Source organism: Protopterus annectens, chromosome 1.part1, assembly GCF_019279795.1.
Source record: "Protopterus annectens isolate FY-2018-M chromosome 1.part1, PAN1.0, whole genome shotgun sequence".
NCBI classification, from domain to species: domain Eukaryota; kingdom Metazoa; phylum Chordata; order Ceratodontiformes; family Protopteridae; genus Protopterus; species Protopterus annectens.
In genome coordinates, this window is record NC_056726.1 from 1,270,085,948 (window position 1) to 1,270,107,041 (window position 21,094).

Below are 21,094 nucleotides of genomic sequence, written 5' to 3' on the forward strand. Positions count from 1 at the left end.
TGGACCAAAACAAAGTCCTTCACAGCTGGGGAAAAAATGGAAAATGTGTCTTCAGCTTAAGCAGGGGGCTATTGCTGAACTGCAACCAGGAGCTGTGCTGAATTGCACAAAGCAGCTCCTTCCTACAGTTAAAGGAAGGATGTCTGTCATTCATTTAGGGAGTGATACTGTCTGTTATATGCCACTGATCATGTCCCCCTTCACCCCACCCTTGCCCCAAATTTAAGGAGGGATAATGAGTTTGCCACAAAAATAATGCTAAAAAGAAAACCTTGCTGGTACACCATGAATAAAAAATCAAAATGTATCAAATCTCATCTATTCTTTCCTGCAACACAAGATTATTCTCTCATTATGGAAAGGACATTTAGCAATCTGCATGAGGACTTTACTTGTATAAAAAATAATGTAACGGTATGTAGCAGATTGCTCACAATCAAGAAAAAATTATTTCATCACTGTGCAATGTATACTTATGAACCTTGTTATAACGAGCTTATTTATTATAGTGAGATGCATATTTATAAACATTGTTACTAGCAATGATCGACTCACCACACAGACGACAGGGCCACAAAACTGCACTGGAAACCCACTGACTGTTTTGAAAGTTGTCAAGACAGCCCACTATGACACAAACAAAAATGTGGCCTAGCACAAAATGGCTACCAGGTTTTAAAGCTACTGGATGATAAGAGGTGAACTTTGCTTTGGACCTCTGCGTGGGAGCATAAAGTATGTAACAGCTTTACAGTTGCAGACACTACCAATTACTGCACTTTTTTTTAAACTAGCAATACATCAGGGAATCAAAACCTTTTCATTTATTACAACAAATAATAACTGGGGCACCAATTATAAACATTTAGTAATGCGTTTTCAAAACAGATTAAAAAAATTCACTTCATCAGTGAACATCTCAAAGACATTAACAATATAATTACGATTGGAAAAAATGAAGTTACATTCTTACCATAACATTCCATCTGTGTTGTCCATCTTCATTTCTGTTAACCTGTGGGTCTCAGTTCTGATCCTCCGAACTGACCAGGCACATTGTCTACAGCATGAGCTTCCTGACTTGAGCTCCTCCCCTATAGCCACAATGGCCCAACTCCCCCCAACGTACCTCAGAATCAGTTTGCCAGCAAAGGCATAGCACATAAACATACTTACACTATAGCACTACAAAACTCTACTAACTAAACATCAGGAGCTCAACGTAAGGAATGGAAATTCCATTGAACATTCAACCAGACTTCCCAAAAGACCTGCACAGGGGGATGGAGGATGGGAGGTTTAATGGAAATGAAGATGTACAACACAGATGGAACGTTATGGTAAGAACATAACTTCTTTATCCATGGATGTCCTCTTCACTTCATTAACCTGTGGGACAGAGTCCCCAGCTACTAAGATCCCTCATGAAAGGATATTCTGGACAACAGAAGAGCCAAAAACACTTCTACTTCTGGATATGATGTCCAATTTGTAATGCGCAATAAATGTGTGAAGATCACACCAAGTAGTTACTGCACAAATGTCCTCAATTTAAACTCTAGACCAAAAGGCCTGAGAAGTAGCCATGGATCTTGTGGAGTGGGCCTTAATTTGTCCTGGTAAGGGAATGTTTTTGGAACAGTAAATAAAGGTAATACAGTCTTTCAACCATCTTGACAGCAAGATTTTGGTAATAGATTTACCTCTTTTTGCCACAAAAAAAGATACAAACAACCGATCAAACTTCCTAAAGGACTTGGTCCCTTATGAATAAAAATGAAGCTGTCTATGGATATCCAGCAAATAGAGAGTATATTCAACTTTGTTTTAATAATTGGGGAAAAAAGACTGGAAGATCAATGGACTGATTAATATTCCTTTCTTTAGCCACCTTGGGCAAAAAAAAAAAATGAAGTTAGTATACAGGTAACTCTCCTTGTTAAAAATCAAATACGGAAATTTTGTAGAAACGTTTTTTCATCCAACTGTATCGTTGGACTTCTTCAGATAAAAAAAATACTTAAAACTGATTCTTTTACATAAGCCTCTAAAAAGATCACATGAGCCACACATTTAATTCTTAAAGAGACAAATGACTTGCCATACATACAGTTCACTCTGATCGTATGTTCATACAATAAAAATACTTTCTAATCAAAAAATACATTCAAATACATGTTACTACCTAATAAATATTAATTTATTTTAAATTTTTATGTTAAAACAGCATATAGTAAAGTACCTCAACTCCCTCCATTCTAGACATTTATCATATCCCGTAAGTTAATACCTTACATAGTGGTTTCTGCTCTTATGGTTGTAAATAGTAACATTAGTTACTCCTTCTCTGAGGGAATTAGAAGTTATGTACTCACCATAACGTTCCATCTGAGTAGGTGTATTCATTTGTCTGCAACCTGTGGGTTATGGATCCGATATCGGATCCGAACCGGCATGGTTTACCAGCTATGGATCCAAGCTCTCAGCTCCTCCCCTCACCCATAATGCCCTGCTCTACCCTCATGACCTCAGATCGAGTTTGCCAACAGCAAAAACACCCTGAAAAGGGTAACACATAATATGCAGGAAACTGAAAGGCCAGGGGATAGGAGGCGGGATGGTTGCAGACAAATGAATACACCTACTCAGATGGAACGTTATGGTGAGTACATAACTTCTAAATCTGAAGTAGGAGATTCATTTGTCTGCAACCTGTGGGACAGAGTCCCCAGCTACCTGAATCTTGGGCGGCCATCATGGAAGGATATTCCGAGCACCGCGAGCCAAATGATGCTCTACCCTAGATGCAAGATCCAACTTATAGTGGGAAATAAAAGTATGAGATGAAGCCCACGTGGCTGCTGCACAAATATCATCTAGAGGAATCCTAGCCTTAAAGGCTGCCGAGGTAGATACTGACCGGGTTGAATGGGCGTGTACACCCTCCGGTGCGGGCCTTCCTGAAGCTTGATAAGCCAATAAGATGCACTGTGAAATCCAGCGAGACAGAGAAACTTTAGAAATTGGCTTGCCCAAATTAAATTTAGCAAAGGAAATAAACAACTGGTCGGATTGCCTATGACCAGCCGTTCTGTTTAGATAAAATCTAAGTTGCCTGTGAACATCTAAGGAGTGAAGCTTGTATTCACCTTTGTTTTCATATTTAGGAAAGAAAACAGGGAGGTTAATGGACTGATTAATGTTTGCTTCAGAAGCTACTTTAGGAAGAAAAGACGGGTTGGTCCTGAGGTAAACATGGTCCGGATGAAATACCAAGTAAGGAGGTTTAGCTGATAATACTTGGAGCTCTGAAACTCTCTTGGCCGATGTAATGGCTACTAAAAAGGCTGTCTTGAAAGACAAGAATTTGAGATCCACCGTAGCCGCTGGTTCGAAGGGGGGGTGGTCAAGGCCTGGAAAACTAAGGAGAGGTCCCAAGGAGGAACCGCTTGTTTTACAGGGGGCCTGAGAAGGAAAGTACCTTTAAGGAAAATTTTACACAACTTGGCTGACATGAGTGGATTGATAATGAGAAATTGCCGCCAGTTGTACTTTGACTGTGGAACTGCTGGCACCATCGTTAAAAAGAGTGGTTAGAAAGTCAAGCACTAAAGGGAGAGGAACCGTGAAGGGATTCAGGCCTTGCCGCTCCGCCCACAAAGAAAACCATTTCCACTTGCTGCGGTAGACTTTCCTAGTGGACGGTTTATGAGCTGCCACCAGGATTGCCTTAACAGGTGACGAAATACAGGGAGTCCTGATCAAGAGTGGAACTGGAGCAGCCAAGCGGTCAGCTTCAGGTTGTCCAGGTTCGGGGGAGGTATGCAGGATGGGTGGGATATCAGATCCGAATGGGATCTAGAATCCAAGGAGGATTCACCGAGTGAGACCTTAGAAAGGGGAACCAGATCTGTCGAGGCCAAAACGGAGCAATGAGAATCATTCTGCAACCCACCCGAGAGGCTTTCTGAAGAACTTGGAGCATCAGAGGCAAGGGTGGATAAGCGTACAGAAGACCGGGTGGCCAAGCATGCACCAGAGCGTCTCTTGGAGAACCTCCTGGAGGGGGTATCAGAGCGAAAAAACTGTCGCACTTGGTGTTTGAGGGAGAGGCAAAAAGATCGCATGAAGGAGTTCCCCACAGTGCGAATATGCGTTCCGCTACTTGAAAATTGAGAGACCACTCGTAAGGGGTCAGAATGGTGCGACTGAGCTTGTCCGCCAGGATGTTGGACCGACCCGGAATGTGCGTTGCTATTAGAAAGCGGTTGGTGGAGATTGCCCATTCCCAAACTCTCATGACTTCTCGACAAAGGGGGTAAGACCTTGTTCCCCCTTGCTTGTTGATGTACCAGACAACAGACATGTTGTCCGATTGAATCGCAATTGTTCCCAAGGGAAGAAAGTCCTGAAGTGCTAGCAACGCTAAGAGCACTGCTCTCATCTCTAGAACTTTGATATGCAGTAAGGTCTCTGTATCGTTCCACGTGCCTTGGACGGTCCGGCCCGCAAAATGCCCCCACCCGAGGCGGGAGGCGTCCGTGGTCACCGTGGCGAGAGGGGGAGAAGCACAAAATGGGTGGCCTCCGTGGAGATCTGGGGAGTGAAGCCACCACAGGAGGGACCGCTTGCAAGCCTTGCTGATCGCAATGGGATGATGATGCATAGGGAGAGCAAGGTATGACCATTGTACTAAGAGAGTCCACTGGAGGATGCGCATATTGAGCCTGGCAAGAGGAAGAAGTGCTATAGCAGACGCCATGGACCCTAGAGCCCTCAGGACCAACTCCGCCGGAACAGAACTTGAGTGGAGAATGGCCCGCACCTGGAGCTGCAGATTTTGAACTCTGTCCGCAGTGAGGAAGGCTCTTAAACTCCTTGTGTCTAACCTGGCCCCTATAAAATCTAAGAGCTGTGTGGGCGCCAGGTTGGATTTCTTTGTATTTATTGTAATGCCCAGAAAGGGAGCAAGATGGAGAAAGGAGTCTCAAGGCCAATAATAGTAAATGCCTTGTTGGGGCGTAAGAAGCCAGTCGTCCAGGTAGGGAAGACCTGCACCCCTGAAGCCTCAGGTGGGCCGCTACCACTGCTAATACTTTGGTGAACACCCTGGGGGCTGTGGTGAGACCAAAGGGAAGGACCCGGAACTGGTAGTGACTGGCTCCCAGCCGGAAGCGGAGGAACCTCCTGGAGCGCCTGTCCATCAGGATGTGGTAGTACGCATCTTTGAGGTCTATAGAGCACATCCAGTGATTTTCTCCCAGAAGGGGAGAATAGATTGCAGAGTGACCATTCGGAATTTTTCCTTGGGGACTGCCAGATTCAAGAGAGAAAGGTCTAGAATTGGTCTTAGTTCCCCCGTCTTTTTTGGCACTAAAAGAACCTGGAGTATAACCCTGATCCGATCTGGTCTGGGGGGACGGGCTGGATGGCTCTTTTCTTTAGCAGATGGCCAATTTCTGCCAAAGCGGCCTCCCGTTGACCGGGTGGAACGTCTGGGAGGGACTTCAACTTTGGTAAGTGAAGAAAGGGACGCCGTATCCTCTGGGTATGATTTGGAGAACCCAGCGGTCTGATGTTATGGACTCCCATGCCACTAGGTGCCCCGAAAAACGTCCCCCGACTGCCTCCGGAGTGGAGCAGCCGGGCAACCCCTCAGGGTTGCTGTGCGGGCCGTTCAGAGAAAGGTTCTCTGGACCCGAAGTTCCTGGGAGCCCCTCTGCCTCTAGGGCGGCGTCCTCCCTGTCCTCCTCTGCCACGGAAGGACTGGTTGTCCGGAGCAGGCTGGGATTGCTGCGACTTCCGGAACCACATCTTCTTCTGACCCTTTTGGTTCCTAGAGTAGGGCCTCTGGGGTGCAGAGAAGCGGATTCCGATGGCAGACAGCGTCTTCCCGTCCTTCTCGCTCTGGGTCAAGGTGTCGCGAACGGTTTTGCCAAAGAGGGCAGAACCATCAAAGGGGGCGTTCGCAAACGACGCTTTGAAGGGCTCAGAAAAATCGCAGTGACGGAGCCAGGCCTGACGTCTAGTGACTAGGCCTGCCCCTGCGGCTCTAGCGGCGCCTTCCGTAGCATGGGAGAGTAGCTGCATAGAGTTATTAGTAACTGATCTAAGAGTGGCCATGCGGGTGGAGTGCAGCATCCTGTCCTCCTCCGACATGGACTCTGGGGGAGATGCAGCGTATTCTTTAATGAGATCTCGCTGCATCCTAATGACGTGTGCCAGGTAGTTCAGCGCCCTTACCGAGAAGGTCGCTGAACTAAACATCCGCTTCCCCAAGCGGTCCATCATCCGAGACTCCTTGCTCGGGGGATGGACTGAGGGACTCTCCTGAGCAAGTTCCCTCTTGGTGGCCGCCGTCAACATGGCATCTACCGGAGGCCCCTTACTCCAATGGGCACGGTCGGACGGTGGGCTGAGGATCCTATCGGGCCTCTTAGGGATTGGCTCCACGGTGTCCGGTTCCTTCCACGCCCTGGTGGTAATGAGGCCCACCAGGGGGTCGGCAGGAGGGGACACCCAAGAGGTAGACGGGCCCACTTCAAATGCCTCCAAGAACACGGACTCGTCCGAGGAAGACTTGGGGGTAGACCACCCCCACTTATACGGAGCATTTCCATGATGTCTCCAAATGAGACATCCTCGGGGGGTGACCGTGGGGAGCCTTCCCCTTCCTCCAAGTCCGTGTCTTCCGTGAGAGACTCGGAGTCAATGTGCCTCCTTTTGCACGTATGCTTGCGAGGAACATCCTCTGGGGGGCTGTCAGAGGACTCCTCGCAAGCAGCAACCTGTTCCATTGGAGCAGCTTGGGGCACAGAAGCGGGCTGTCCCAAGGGCCGGATGGTGGAAGCCTGACCCAGTGCAGAGGGAGCGCGGGACGGAGCCGAAACAAGTGCCGGGGGTCCGGAGACCCTCAACAGGGCCCTCTCCCCTACATCAAACGCCGAAGGGGAGCCGACCTCGACCAAAGGATCCGACAATCGGCTCCCCCTCGGATCCGAAGAGTGGATCGGAGCCGGCGCCGAAGCGCTCGGATCCGAAGGGACAGTGCGCTCCGACACAGACTGTGCCGAAGGAGCACTGATCCCCCCGGATCCGAGGCTCGGATCCAGGCTCCGAGAGGTCGGATCCGATGCACTCGAGAGCAGGGTCGGATCCGAAGTACAAAGTACTATCGGCGCCGGCCCACCCCGCTCGGCTGCTCGGCTCCAGCTGCTCCGAGCCCGGGTCGGAGAAGGAGCAATCGGTTTGAAAAAGGGTGTTGAGCTCCCCCCCAGAGGGGGGGGAGGCAAGAGCACTCCCATCTGCATCTGGGCCTGGATGAACCTTCTCATCATCCGGTCCAGATCAGCATCCGAAAGGCTATACGTAGATCTCGACGAGGCTACCGAGGTAGGCCTGGAGTGCCTCCTCGATAGCCTCGACGGAGATCGGGTCTCCTCCTCCTCAGGTCCCGGTGAAAAACACACTGGAGACCGGAGCCGAGAAGGAGGAGACTGAGCCGACAATGGAGCCGGGGGAGAAGCCCACTTGGCTGGCGGGGCCAAAACAGAGGTCCCGGCCCGCCGCTTATGGTGCTTCTCCCTCCGGTCCCTTTTCTTAGCATCCCTCTCCTCCGAACCAGAAACGGGAGGTTGAGTCCCAGGAGGAGGAGGGGGCGCCGCAGAAGGAATAACCGTGGGTACGGTTACTCCCGAAGGAGCGGAGGTCGGAGCCGAGTCCGGCGGTAAAAGGCCCGCCAAAACAAGCTTGGACCTCCGCTCCTTCAATGCCCTGGGGTTGAACCCTGCACAAATGGAACATCCAGATGTGAGGTGTCCAACCCCCAGGCATCTAACACACCGAGTGTGGCCATCAGCTGGGGAAAGCTTATGGCCACACTCGGAGCATTTAGAAAAAATAGATTTGGGTTGCTCTGACATCCCAATCTATAACAGTAGTTACTAAAACTAAAAAGTAACTAAAGAACACAAAAACACTCACAGGCCCAACACACACACACTACGCTAACAGCGAGGGGAGGGATATAACTTTTAGATTAAACTCTAAAAAAAGTAAATATACCAAAGGGGAAACCTACACTTTCACACAAAAAACAATAAAATCTCTTAAATTTTGCAATTTAAACACTGAAAACTAGCACTTAGCTTGAGAGCTTGAGAAACAATCCGGTCACCATGCGCGGCAAACGAGATCTGAGGTCATGAGGGTAGAGCAGGGCATTATGGGTGAGGGGAGGAGCTGAGAGCTTGGATCCATAGCTGGTAAACCATGCTGGTTCGGATCCGATATTGGATCCATAACCCACAGGTTGCAGACAAATGAATCTCCTACTTCAGATTTATATCTTCACTGCCATTCTGATTGTCCTCCTGGTTGCTGTTTTCTGATGCAGCTGCAACCAAGGCTGCAATCAGGTCTGCCTTAGTCAGGTTCCCATGCACCAGTCCCCTAGCCTGGCACATCTCCTCCAGCTGGCTCCTTGTCAGATTTCCATACTCCTCTGCTGACATGCTGCCTGCTCACCCTGACTAACTAAGCTAACAAAAGAAATAAAACAATTGTGATCTGAACTGCGTGGCTGTTTTATAGTACAAAAACACCTTCTAAGCTCACTGTACACAAGCTACAGGATTCATTCTACCCACACCACTAAAAGCCAATTAGTATTTGCCAACTAATTAGTATGTGATGTGGATATCCCGCCGCTGCCAAACAATTAATATGTGAGGTTATCACAACCACTGCCACCAATTAATATGGGACGTCCATGCCCTGGCCCAGCAATCAAAGATCCTAAATCCTCACCACTAACACCAGAGAGGGTGTCTCATATGAGGAAAGTATAACAAATACACACAGTAAAGTGCAATTTCCCTTAAGAGCACACATAGATCACAGTCAGTCCAGGGCTGGTCACTCCCTTGTTCTCCAGGTCCACAATAACACTTCCCACTGGCACAGCTATAGGGTCCAGATCTCAGCCTAGTGGGCAAGCTAAAATCTCCAGCACCCTCTCTGTCCAACCAGTGCTTCGTGTCCTTGCCCAAGTAGCTAACACACACACTTTGAGATAAGTTTATACAACCACACAGACACTCCTGGGGAAGGCTGGCACAGGTTCTCCAGCTGTGCACCTTTTACCCAGACTATACGGTAGTACCAGCTGCCACCACCCAGCTAATATTATCAGCTACACAAAGGCCCTTAAAAGGGTGTCCAATTATTACTGTGCAATATTATTATCCAATTGATAGTATGACTAATCAGTCAAGGTTTATTTAGAGTGACTTAGACAGTAAACTCTATAAATATGCAATGTACTCTAGAGCTTAACTTATCTCTACACAAACCAGCCACAGTTAAAAGGTGCCCCAAGCCCGGATAAAAGGGGAGGGTTGCGTTAGGAAGGGCACCCGGCATAAAATGTTGCCAAATCATACATGCGGACAACAGTACAGAAATACATACCGGATCGGTCGAGGCCTGCGTTAACAACTACTGACACAAGTACTGTTGGCCAACAGGGTGCTGGCAGAAATTGGGCTACTGTTGGCCAAAGGAGGAGAAGAGGGGGAAGGCATGCCCGAAGGCAGGTAAAGGCTAGGACTGTGGTAGTGAGGTTCAGAACTTTGAATGTTGGCAGTATGACTGGTATAGGGAGAGAGCTAGCTGATATGATGGACAGAAGGAAGGTTGGTATATTGTGTGTGCAAGAGATCAGATGGAAGGGGAGCAAGGCTAAGTGCATCGGAGGCGGATTCAAATTGTTTTATCATGGTGGGGATGGGAGAAGAAATGGCATAGGGGTTATCCTGAAGGAACAGTATGCTAAGAGTGTTTTGGAGGTGAAAAGAGTGTCCGATAGAGTGATGTTTATGAAGCTGGAAATTGATGGTGTAATGATGAATGTTGTTAGTGCATATGCTCCACAAGTTGGGTGTGCGATGGATGAGAAAGAAACATTTTGGAGCGAGTTGGATGAAGTGGTGATGACTGTACCCAAGGGTGAGAGTGGTGAGTGGAGTAGATTTCAATGGGCATGTTGGTGCAGGGAACAGAGGGGATGAGGAAGTTATGGGTAGGTATGGTGTTAAGCAAAGGAATGCAGAAGGTCAAAGGGTAGTGGATTTTGTGAAAAGGATAGACATGGCTGTGGTGAATAAGTATTTTAACAAGAGGGAGGAGCATAGGGTGACATACAATAGTGGAGGGAGATGCACACAGGTGGGTTCTATTTTATGTAGAAGGGCCAGTCTGTAGGAGATTGGAGACTGTAATGTGGTGGCAGGGGAAAGTGTAGTTAGGCAGCATAGGATGGTGGTTTGCAGGATGACATTAGTGATCAAGAAGGAGGAGGAGGAGTGTGAGGGCAGCACCAAGGATCAAATGGTGGAAATTGAAAAAGGGTAATTGTGAGGTGGAGTTCAGGGAAGAGTCAAGACAGGCACTGGGTGGCAGTGAAGAGTTACTGAATAGCTGGGTAACTACAACAGGGCTAGTAAGGGAGATGGCTAGAAAGGTGCTTGATGTCACACCTGGAAAGAGGAAGGAGGACAAGGAGACCTGGTGGTGGAATGAAGAAGTACAGAAGATTATACAGAGAAAGAGGTTGGCGAAGAAGTGGGATTGTCAGAGAGATGAAGAAAGTACAAAGGAGTATAAGGAGATGAGGTGCATGGCAAAGAGAGAGGTGGTGAAGGCTAAGGATAAGGCGTATGAAGAGTTGTATGAAAGGTTGGACACTAAGGAGGGAGAAAAGGACCTGTATTGATTGGCTAGACAGAGGGACCGAGCTAGTAAAGTTGTGCAGCAGGTAAAGGTGATAAAGGATAAGGAGGGAAACGTACTCACAAGTGAGGAGAGTGTGTTGAGCAGATGGAAGGAGTACTTTGAGGGGCTGATGAATGAAGAGAATGAGAGGGAGAGAAGGTTGGATGATGTGCTGATAGTGAATCATGAAGTGCAGTGGATTAGCAAGGAGGAAGTAAGGATAGCTATGAAGAGGATGAAGAATGGAAAGGCTGTTGGTCCAGATGATATACCTGTGGAAGCATGGAGGTATTTGGGTGAAATGGCAGTGGAGTTTTTAACTAGATTGTTTAATGAAATCTTGGAAAGTGAGAGGATGCCTGAGGAATGGAGAAAAAGTGTTTTTGTACCGATTTTTAAGAATAAGGGTGATGGGCAGAGCTGTAGTAACTACAGAGGTATTAAATTCATCAGTCACAGCATGAAGTTATGGGAAAGAGTAGTGGAAGCTAGGTTAAGAAGGGAGGTGATGATTATTGATCAGCAGTATGGTTTCATGCCAGGAAAGAGCACTACAGATGCGATGTTTGCTTTGAGAGTGTTGATGGAGAAGTACAGAGATGGTCAGAAGGAACTGCATTACGTCTATGTGGACTTAGAGAAAGCTTATGACAGGGTGTCTAGAGAGGAGTCGTGGTACTGTAAGAGGAAGTCGGGAGTGTCAGAGAAGTATGTAAGAGTGGTACAGGATATGTACGAGGGTAGTGCGACAGCAGTGAGGTCTGTAGTGGGAGTGGCGGATGCTTTTAAGGTGGTGGTGGGATTACATCAAGGATCAGCTCTAAGCCCTTTCTTATTTGCAATGGTGATGGACAGGTTGACAGATGAGATCAGACAGGAGTCCCCGTGGACTATGATGTTTGCAGATGACATATGATCTGTAGTGAGAGTAGGGAACAGGTGGAGGAGACCCTGGAGAGGTGGAGATATGCTCTACAGAGAAGAGGAATGAAGGTCAGCAGGACTAAGACAGAATATGTGTGTGTGAATGAGAGGGAGGATAGAGGAATGGTGAGGATGCATGGAGTAGAGGTGGCGAAGGTGGATGAGTTTAAATACTTGGGAACAACAGTTCAGAGTAATGGTGAGTGTGGAAGAGAGGTGAAGAAAAGAGTACAGGCAGGGTGGAGTGGGTGGAGAGGAGTGTCAGGAGTGATTTGCGACAGACAAGTACCAGTAAGAGTGAAAGGGAAGGTCTACAAGAGGGTAGTGAGACCAGCTATGTTATATGGGTTGGAGACAGTGGCATTGATAAAAAGACAGGAGTCAGAGCTGGACTTGGCAGAGTTAAAGATGTTAAGATTTGCACTGGGTGTGACGAGGCTGGACAGGATTAGGAATAAGTATATTAGAGGGTCAGTTCAGGTTGGAAGGTTTGGAGACAAAGCCAGAGAGGAAAGATTACGTTGGTTTGGACATGTGCTGAGGAGGGATGCAGAGTATATTGGGAAAAAGATGTCAAGGATGAAGCTGCTAGGTAACAGGAAAAGAGGAAGGCCTAAGATAAGGTTTATGGATATGGTGAGAGAGGACATGTAGGTGATTGGTGTGACAGAACAAGATGCAGAGGACAGAAAGAGAAACAGATAATCCGATGTGGCGAACCCCAACGGGAACAGCTGAAAGAAGAATAATAAATAATTAAAACCACAAGACAATACTTTCTACTACACAGTGCTAGTCAAAAGAGTTCAGAGATCATGATTCTCTCTGTTTAAATTGCTATTGCAGTTCTGATAAACATTACATCATCGTTTACACTTTCCTGGTGTTCCCAGGCTGACAGATTAACTGCATTTACATTCTTAACATCTCCCTTTTGTTATCTTGTAGCTGGTCAGGAAACAAAACAATAAAAATACATTTGCATGTTTAAATCTAGCAATTTCACTCGGTTAAAAAAACAAAGAATTTCTTCATCTAGACTTTTCAGCACCATTGTCCACTTCAAATGGTCACCACGTGCTTTAGAATGCACTGTTGTCACATTTATTTCCAGTTCCATATGTAACAGTATTTCTTTACATTTAAGACAACAAGCCTGTAGTTTACATTCATATTTACAAATGATAGAATTATCAGCACAATTCTATCTGGCTAGGCTGGCAGCCTTCACACAGCCATGCAGTGAATACTCAAGAGTTCAGATCACAATGGTTTTATTTCTTTTATTAGCTTAGTTAGTCAGGGAGAGGAGGCAGCATGTCAGCAGAGGAGTACAGAAAGCTGTCAAGGAGCCAGTTGGCTGAGCTGTGCCAGGCTTGGGGACTGGTGCATGGAAAGCGGACTAAGGCAGATATGGTTGCAGCCTTGGTCACAACTGCATCAGAAAACAGCAACCAGGAGATCAGACTGACCAGGAGGAGATCAGACTGGCAGTGGAGATGTACCACACTCAGAGAATGGACAGCTCAACCTTTCTGCAGAGGACTTAAAATCCATCTGGAGCTAAAGAGACTTGAGTTGGAGGCAAGGAGTTTGAAAATAGAAGAAGCTGAGAGGCAGGCATCTAGAGAATGAGGACAATGAGTAACTGAGAATTTTGTAGGCTGAGGAGAATGAGAAACTGCTACACCTAGAAGTTGTGGTAAAGGAGCAGCAGAGGCAGCATGAAATGGAGATGCTGACTCTTCGTTAAGAGTCATGGACATAATGGAAAGGGAGTAACCGGACCCCAGAAGCACAAAAGGTCAGTAAAGTTCTTCCGTAGTTTACAGAGGGGAATAATTTTGTTAGTTTCATTCATATGTTTGAGAGGTTTTGTAAACAGTATGAAGTTGACCAAATGCTCTGGGTATGGTTCCTGACCCCCTTACTCCACGGTAAAGTTGTAACTGTGTTGTCTAACCATGCTGATTGTGAATATTTTGATTATACTACTGTTAAGAACTGTTTGTTAGAATGTTTTAAGCTACCACCTGAAACTTACAGGAAAAAGTTTTGTGAGCATAGATGCAAGGCAGATGAAAGTGTGCATGAATATGTTGCTGAACTGAGCACTTATTTTCATAAGTGGGTGAGTGGATGTCAGGTCACCACTTTTGAAGGGCTGGCAGACCTTTTGGCAAGGGAACAAGCCCTAAGCACTTTGCCTGATGACATGAGGATCTGGTTAGCTGATATACAATGTGCTACTTCAGATGAGTTAGGGAAGAAGGGAGACCTACACCAAAGCAAGCAGGGCATCGCTGCACCTGAAAGGGAGCCCCAGTACTGCTCATGGGTCTAAAGGAACCCATGGTGGGCACCACAGACTGCCCCAACAGAATCTGCCAGTAGCAGGGGAAGCCACTAGTCCAGGACCTAGGGATAAATGTTTTGAATGCAACCAGTGGGGCCATGTGGCATACAGATGTCCATGGAGGCAAGGTGGGGAACAAAAGGTGAGGGAACTAGCAAGCGGGGAAGACAAAATGCCATTAGTAGGTTGTCTTGTGACAACAGGGGTACCGAACTACCATCCTGCAGATGTCCTGCTAGGGAAGGAGTTGGATGAGGCAGTACCGTGTGCTTATGCAGTTACACGCAGTCAGGCTAGGAGACAAGCATGTGGGTCTGGTAGCCTGGGGAGACCCAGACAGACCACATACTTGCACAGCCAGGACTGGGGAGGTGGTTACTTCAGGGAGGGAGCTACTCTGCAGCAGTGAGACTGAAGGTGAGCCTCAGCTGCTTGCGGGTACTGATGTTCCCTTGGACACAGCAACTGCAAAGGTAGAGGGGAGTAGTAGTACCCAGACTGAGAGTGAGGCACCACTGTCAGAGGATGCCAGACTTCCTGTGGAAGAGGAGCTGGGAAGGGTTACAAAGAGAGAGAGTTCATAGGTAGGTACTAGGCTATCGGCCCTGGGGCCTATACAAGCCCAGCCAAAAAGGTACCCTGGTTTTTGCCACCCAAGAAAATTATTTTCCTGTGCCACTGTCGAGCAGAGCCACAGAGGTGATTCCCTCCTATTTCCCATCCAATCATCAAGATTTTTCTTGAAGAGTGCTAATGAGGAGCGTTGTTTGATATAGATAGGTAGTTTATTCCAGAGTATGGGAAGTCTCTGGGACAGGAATCTATCCCTCCGGCATGTTCCTTTTATTGTGGTGACAAGGTTTATGTCCCTGGGATTTCTTTAAGTGGAGCATGTCCAACAGCTCTGGGTATGACATAGCTTTGTATGTTAGGCAGAGATCACCTCTGAGTAGACGATATGCGACGGAGTAAAGCTGGAGGTTTTTGAGACCGTCTACGTAGGGCATCTGAGGCCAGTAATCCTCTTTGTGAGGTATTTCTGCGGCTTTTCCAGTTGTTGTAGATGTCTTGTGAGGTATATACCAAAAGGGGAATTGTACTCTGTAATGGGTCTAATGAGTGATGAGTAGAGGGGAACAATGACCTCTTTTCTTCTGGATGAGAAATCTTTTGTGATGAGGTGTGCCACGTAGAAGTATTTCCTGACTACTGTGGCGATGTGATTATCAAAGGAGAGACTACTGTCCACCTGTGTCCCAAGGTCTCATCACACTTTTAGTGTTAAGTATACTACCACCTATGTTGTAGTTCTTGGGTACAGAGTTTTTACCAAAGGGGATGACAATGCACTTTTTGGCATTGAGCTTGAGGCCATGGCCTTGACACCAGGCATCCGTCTCAGTGAGGCCCTTTTGTAGGATGTCCACATCCTTAGGAGTTTTGATTATGGCTCCTAGTTTGCAATCATCTGTGAACTTCGTTAGCCAAAGACCTTCTGTGTTAGCCTGTACTTCAGAGAAGTAGATACCAAACAGGAGAGGACCCAGGACTGAACCCTGTGGTACTCCATTTGTCACTGGTCTGAAGTCGGATTTGGAGTCTGCTACTTTCAGTGTGGGTTCTGTCAGTGAGCCAGTTGGCAATCCATCTTGTGACATAGGGATTTATACCTAGTTTAGTGAGTTTATCTAGAATTCCAGAGTGGGGGATGGTGTTGAAAGCCTTGGCAAGATCTAGATACACTGTGTGAACCACCTTACCCTTGTCTACAGCTTTGGTGACTGCTTCAAAGGTTTAGGAGACATGATCTGCCTTTTACAAACCCGAACTGGGTGGGATCCAGAGTTTGGAGATTACCATGGTCTTTGTTTATAAGTTACATGATGATACGTTCCATGGCCTTCCAGACCAGGCTCGTCAGGCTAATGGGGCAGTAGTTCCCGGGGTCTGTGGTGGCTCCCCCTTGTGGAGTGGGATAACCGTTGCTGTGCACCATTCAGCAGGCACAAAGCCTGAGGTGAGGCTATGATTGAACATGGTACTTAGATGGGGTGCCAGTTCGTTCTGTAGTTCGTGTAGAACGCAGCCTGGGATGTTGTCTGGTCCCATTGATGCTGTGTTCTTGGCTTTGGAGAGTGGGTTTTTACCTGTGCAGCCGTGATTACAGGAACTTTGCATTCTTCCGGTATAGAGATGGGCTCTTTAGGGGGTGAGAGGGGGGTAAAGTTAGCACTGAACCTATCTGCCAGGATGTTGGCAATATCAGTTGGGTCTGTATATTTAGTGCCATTGTGCTGTAACTCAGAGCAGATCTGAGTGTTGCCATTGAGATTCTTGACATAGCTATAGAATGCTTTGTGGTGGTCTTTAGAATCAGTGGCGATTTTGTTTTCGTAACTAGCTTTGGATGATTTTATCAGGGATCGCAGCTTCTTACTGAGGCTGACCAGGGAGCTCCTCCACTCGTGGGATTTTACTCTCTTTTGCAAGAGTTTCTTCCTTCTGTTGTACAGTTTGTTTATGGCAGGGGACCACCAGATTGGCTTCCTTTTTTTTTTTTGGAGGATAGCGTCTTGGTTCTATTTGGGATAGCACGATCCATGCACTCATGTAAGTGCTTATAAAGTGCAATTGTGTAGGATTCATTAGTCATAACTGTATTGTCATTCTGTTTGGGTGTCATGAAGTTCACCACTTCTGTCTTAAGAAGCATGAAGTTGGCTTTGGAGAAATTTTTTACCATGGTTTCCTTAATGGGGGGTACAGGCAGGATGTGGATATCTAGGGTAATTAGCTTATGGTCGGATCGGACCAATGAGGCGTTTACTTCAGGTGTGGAACACCAGTCACTCATACTGGTAATGACTAGATCTAGGATATTGCAAACCACCAAAAAAATGAGACCAGCGAACAACAGCTCTACTTTCCTGAATAAAATTTATTCCACAATACGAACATTTTAATGATAAACATCAAGGGGACATAAAATGTATGAAGGCAACAGTGTTGGAACAAATACCAATGCAATATGGGAATGCAGAATTACAAAAAAACATGTTGAGACAAAGAATCTGTGCTAATAATGAAATATAACACACTATTTCCTTGTGGATTAAATAAAGAATGCAACTGGCAAAGTTTTATATAGTTTTTTAGCTTTAAAGGGTGATTGTATCTTAATGAATTAATTGTTTAATTGATTAATCAGAGTGTTAAATAATGATATAAAAAGAGCTTGTTTTAATAGGTGAATTTTTACTCTGTAAAGGCTGTGGCCGAGGCGCTAGAGAAATTTGTATTGTGGAATAAATTTTATTCAGGAAAGTAGAGCTGTTATTCACTGGTCTAATTTTTTTGGTGGTTTGCAATATTCGTGTGTTCTCCTATAGTTGTATCTAGATCTAGGATATTGTTGCCCCTGGTGGGGGTGTGGATAAATTGATCCAGGGCATTGGAGTTTATGAATTCCAGAAAGAGTTGAGTGAAGGAGTTGGTACACGAGTAGTTTTCCCAGTTAATGGTGGAGTAGTTGAAATTGCCCATTATTAGGGTGTTTGGTTGAACCCTAATATTTTCCAGTACATCAAGAAAAGAGGAGTGGGAATCCTGGGGCATGGTGAGTGATCTGTAGCAAGCTACAATTTGGACTGCAGTTTTGCCCAGAGTTAGTTGCACTTGGATAGCCTCGGCTGCATTATGCTGAGCATCTAGCCTGGAGGTGTGGATATCCTTAATGAATATGGACACCCCTCTGCCTTTGGTGTTCCGGTCCAGGTTACATGGCCGAAAAGTGTGGTATGAGTTATAGCCTGGTAGTGCAGGGATGTTCTCTGGAGCCTTGAACCAGGTCTCAGTCACTGCACAGATATTGATGTTCTCCATTTTAAGGAGTACCTCGAGTGAGTGCATTTTGAGATTTAGACTTCTAGCATTGAGTAGCATCACCCTCAGTTTTTGCTTGCCTGTTCCTGATACGGTGGTGAATTTGTCATTTGAACCTTGCCTAAAAAAGGCACTATAGGGGCAGCAAGAACCTTAGCCAGTATCTGGAATCCCAGGGGTGACAGGTGCAGGCCATCTCTGGGAAAGCATAGTGGTCCGTCGACCATGTCATCCCAGACAGACCGATACTGAATCCCTTTAGAATGGCACCTGAGACAGGCTCAGCTCTCACACCCTACATTACAAGGCCTGAGGCAGGTATCTAGTAGGGCAGCTGATTCTCAAGGGAAGGGGGAATCTGTATACTGGGACAAAGGGATACTGCAAAGAGAGTGGACCCCTGAGGGAGGGCTAGAAGGTGAGAGTACAGCAGTTGGTAGTGCCTAGAGCCTACCGTCTGGCACTTCTTGCCATAGCCCATGATATTCCCTTTGCAGGTCATATGGCTATAAAACATACAAAGACATATTACGCAGAAGTTCTACTGGCCTGGAATTTCCAGAGATGTAACAGGGTACTGCAGGACCTCTGAGCAGTGCCAAAAGGTAGGCGAGGCAGGAGACAAGGTAAGAGCTTCTTTGGTGCCTTTGCCTGTGATTGAGGAGCCATTTCAGAGGGTAGCTATGGATAATGGATAATAATAATGGATTAAGCCCAGCAAATGTCAGGTGGGTATGGCAGAGGTCTCCCACATGGGATAGAGTGGGGAGTGGCAAGATCAGGCCAGAACCTGCCAAAGTAGAAGCCAAAAAGCAGATAAGGGCATTCTTAGGAACAGCAGGGTACTACAGAAAGTTCATCCCCAGTTAAAGTACCATAGCTGCTTCCCTCACAGACCTGACAAGATAAAACAGCCCGGACAAGCTAGTGTGGACCACAGCATGTGAGCAGGCATTCCATAAGCTTAAAGGAGCTTTGGGAGGACCCCCTGTGTTAGCCAGTCCAGATTACAGCAAAGAATTTATTGTGCAGGTGGATGCTTTGAACCATGGGGTGGGGGCTGCACTTATCCAGATTTCTTCAGAGGGAGAATAGCAACCAGTGATTTATCTCAGTTGTAGGCTCCGACCCAGGGAGGAATGCTATGCAGCTGTAGAAAAGCAATGTCTAGCCATAGTGTGGGCACTGCAGAAACTTTAGCCTTCTGTATGAAGAAAATTCACTGTAGTGACAGATCACAATCCCCTAACAAGGTTAAACAGAGCCAGCCAGCAAAATGCCAAGTTGCCAAGATGGAGCCTGGGGTTGCAAGCATATGATATGTCGGTGCAGCACCGTAGTGTGATTAGCTTTGCCAGTGCAGATGGGCACTCAAGACAGGGAATGGAGTAAGGTATACTCAGATAGACCTAACTCTCTCAAGCAACATTTCTCGAGGGTCACTTGAAAAACTAGCTTGAGCTCTCCAGGGGGGGAAGATGTGAAGAGAGGTGAAGGCTGCCAGCCTAGCTAAATAGAATTTTGTAGAGAATTCTGCCATTTGTAAATATTAATGTAAGCCACAGGCTTGTTCTCTTAAATATGAAAAGACTGTATTGGATGCTGAACTGAAAAAAATGTAACAGTGCACTCTGCTGTAAGAAAGTTGATAAGTCAAGCATTGTGAAATTATTTGTGAAATTATTTGATCTAAAACTCGGAGCCGAGATGTCCAGAGGGAGGCATTCTGCCTACTGTTTTGAGGCCACGGGTAACGGCTAGAATTTACATATATAATTTCTTACCGTATGGTCTGTGTAAAAGGGGCACAGCTGGAGAACTTGTGCCAGCCTTCCCCAGGAGTGTCTGTATGGTTGTATATAACTCATCTCAAAGGGTGTGTGTGTCAGCTACTTGGGCAGGGACACAAAGCACTGGTTAGACAGAGAGGGTGCTGGAGGTTTTAGCTTGCCCACCATGCTGAGATCTGGACCCTATAGCTGTGCAAGTGGAGAGTATTATTGGGGACATGGAGAGAAAGGGGGAAACCAGACCCAGACTGACTGTGATCTGTGTGTGCTCTTAAGGGAAATTGTACTTTACTGTGTGTGTATTTATTATCCTTTCCCTATATGAATGCCCCTGACTGGTGTGAGTGGTTAGGATTGAGGCTCCTTGATTGGTAGGCCAGTGCACTGGCGTCACAAGACCAAACAGGAGTGACCTGAACTGGTAATGACAGGCTCCCAGCCTAACACATAAAAATTGCCTGGAGTGCCTGTCCATCTTTATATTTTAGTACATGTCCTTCAGGTCCACAGAGCACATCCATTCATCCACCTTCAATAGAGGCAGGATGGACTGGATTGTGACCATCCTGAACTTCATGTGCTTTATCAATCTGTTCAGAGAGGTTAGATCCAGAAGAGGTCTCAGGTCTCCTGTCTTTTTGGATACTAAAAAGAATCTGGAGTAAAAGCCTGATCTGACTTGATCGGGGAGGCCTCCTGGATGACTCTCTTTTGCAAAAGCTTTCCTAGTTCGTGGGCCGTGTCCTCTCTCTGACTGAGTGGGACTTCAGGGAGGTAACATTTTCTCCTGGGAGTTTCCAGAAAGTAAATGAAGTATCCTCTGGTTGTCATCCTTGGCACCCATTTGTTGTTTGTGATGGCCTCCAAAGCTTCTGGACGCAAGGAGAATCATCCCACTGACTGCCTTCCAGAGGAGGGCAGTCGGGCAACTGTTCAGGATTGCTGGAAAGGCTTGTCCTGAGAAGCTTCCCATGATGCCTTATTTTGTGGAACCCCTCTGCCACGTGTGCAGCATCTTCCATTCTGATTATTCCCCCCTCTGCCCCAGGGGGGGAATTCTCCCTGAGTGTCCTGAAAAGGACCTTGAGATTTCCGAAATCACATTTTCTTACTCCCACACTGGTTCCTGGTGAAGGTCCTTTGTGAGATAGAGAAACATATTCCGACAGCGACAAGGTCTTTTCGTCCTTCTCACTCCAGGAGAGAGATTCATGAACAGTTGTCCCAAATAAGTGGGGCCATCAAAAGTGGCGGTAATAAAAGCTTGTTTGAAAGGCTCCACAAAATCACACAGCCTCTTCCAGGCATGATGCCTCACCTCATGGCAATGCCCAAACCGGCAACCGTTGAGGTACCATCTGCAGCATGG

General features: G+C 46.7%; 1 protein-coding gene across 1 annotated transcript in view; it reads right to left on the reverse strand.

Moving 5' to 3' along the window:
- Positions 1 to 21,094, reverse strand: part of LOC122816147 (isochorismatase domain-containing protein 2-like) — a 103,250-nt gene that overhangs the window by 31,641 nt on the left and 50,515 nt on the right. The gene's annotated exons all lie outside the window — the stretch shown is intronic.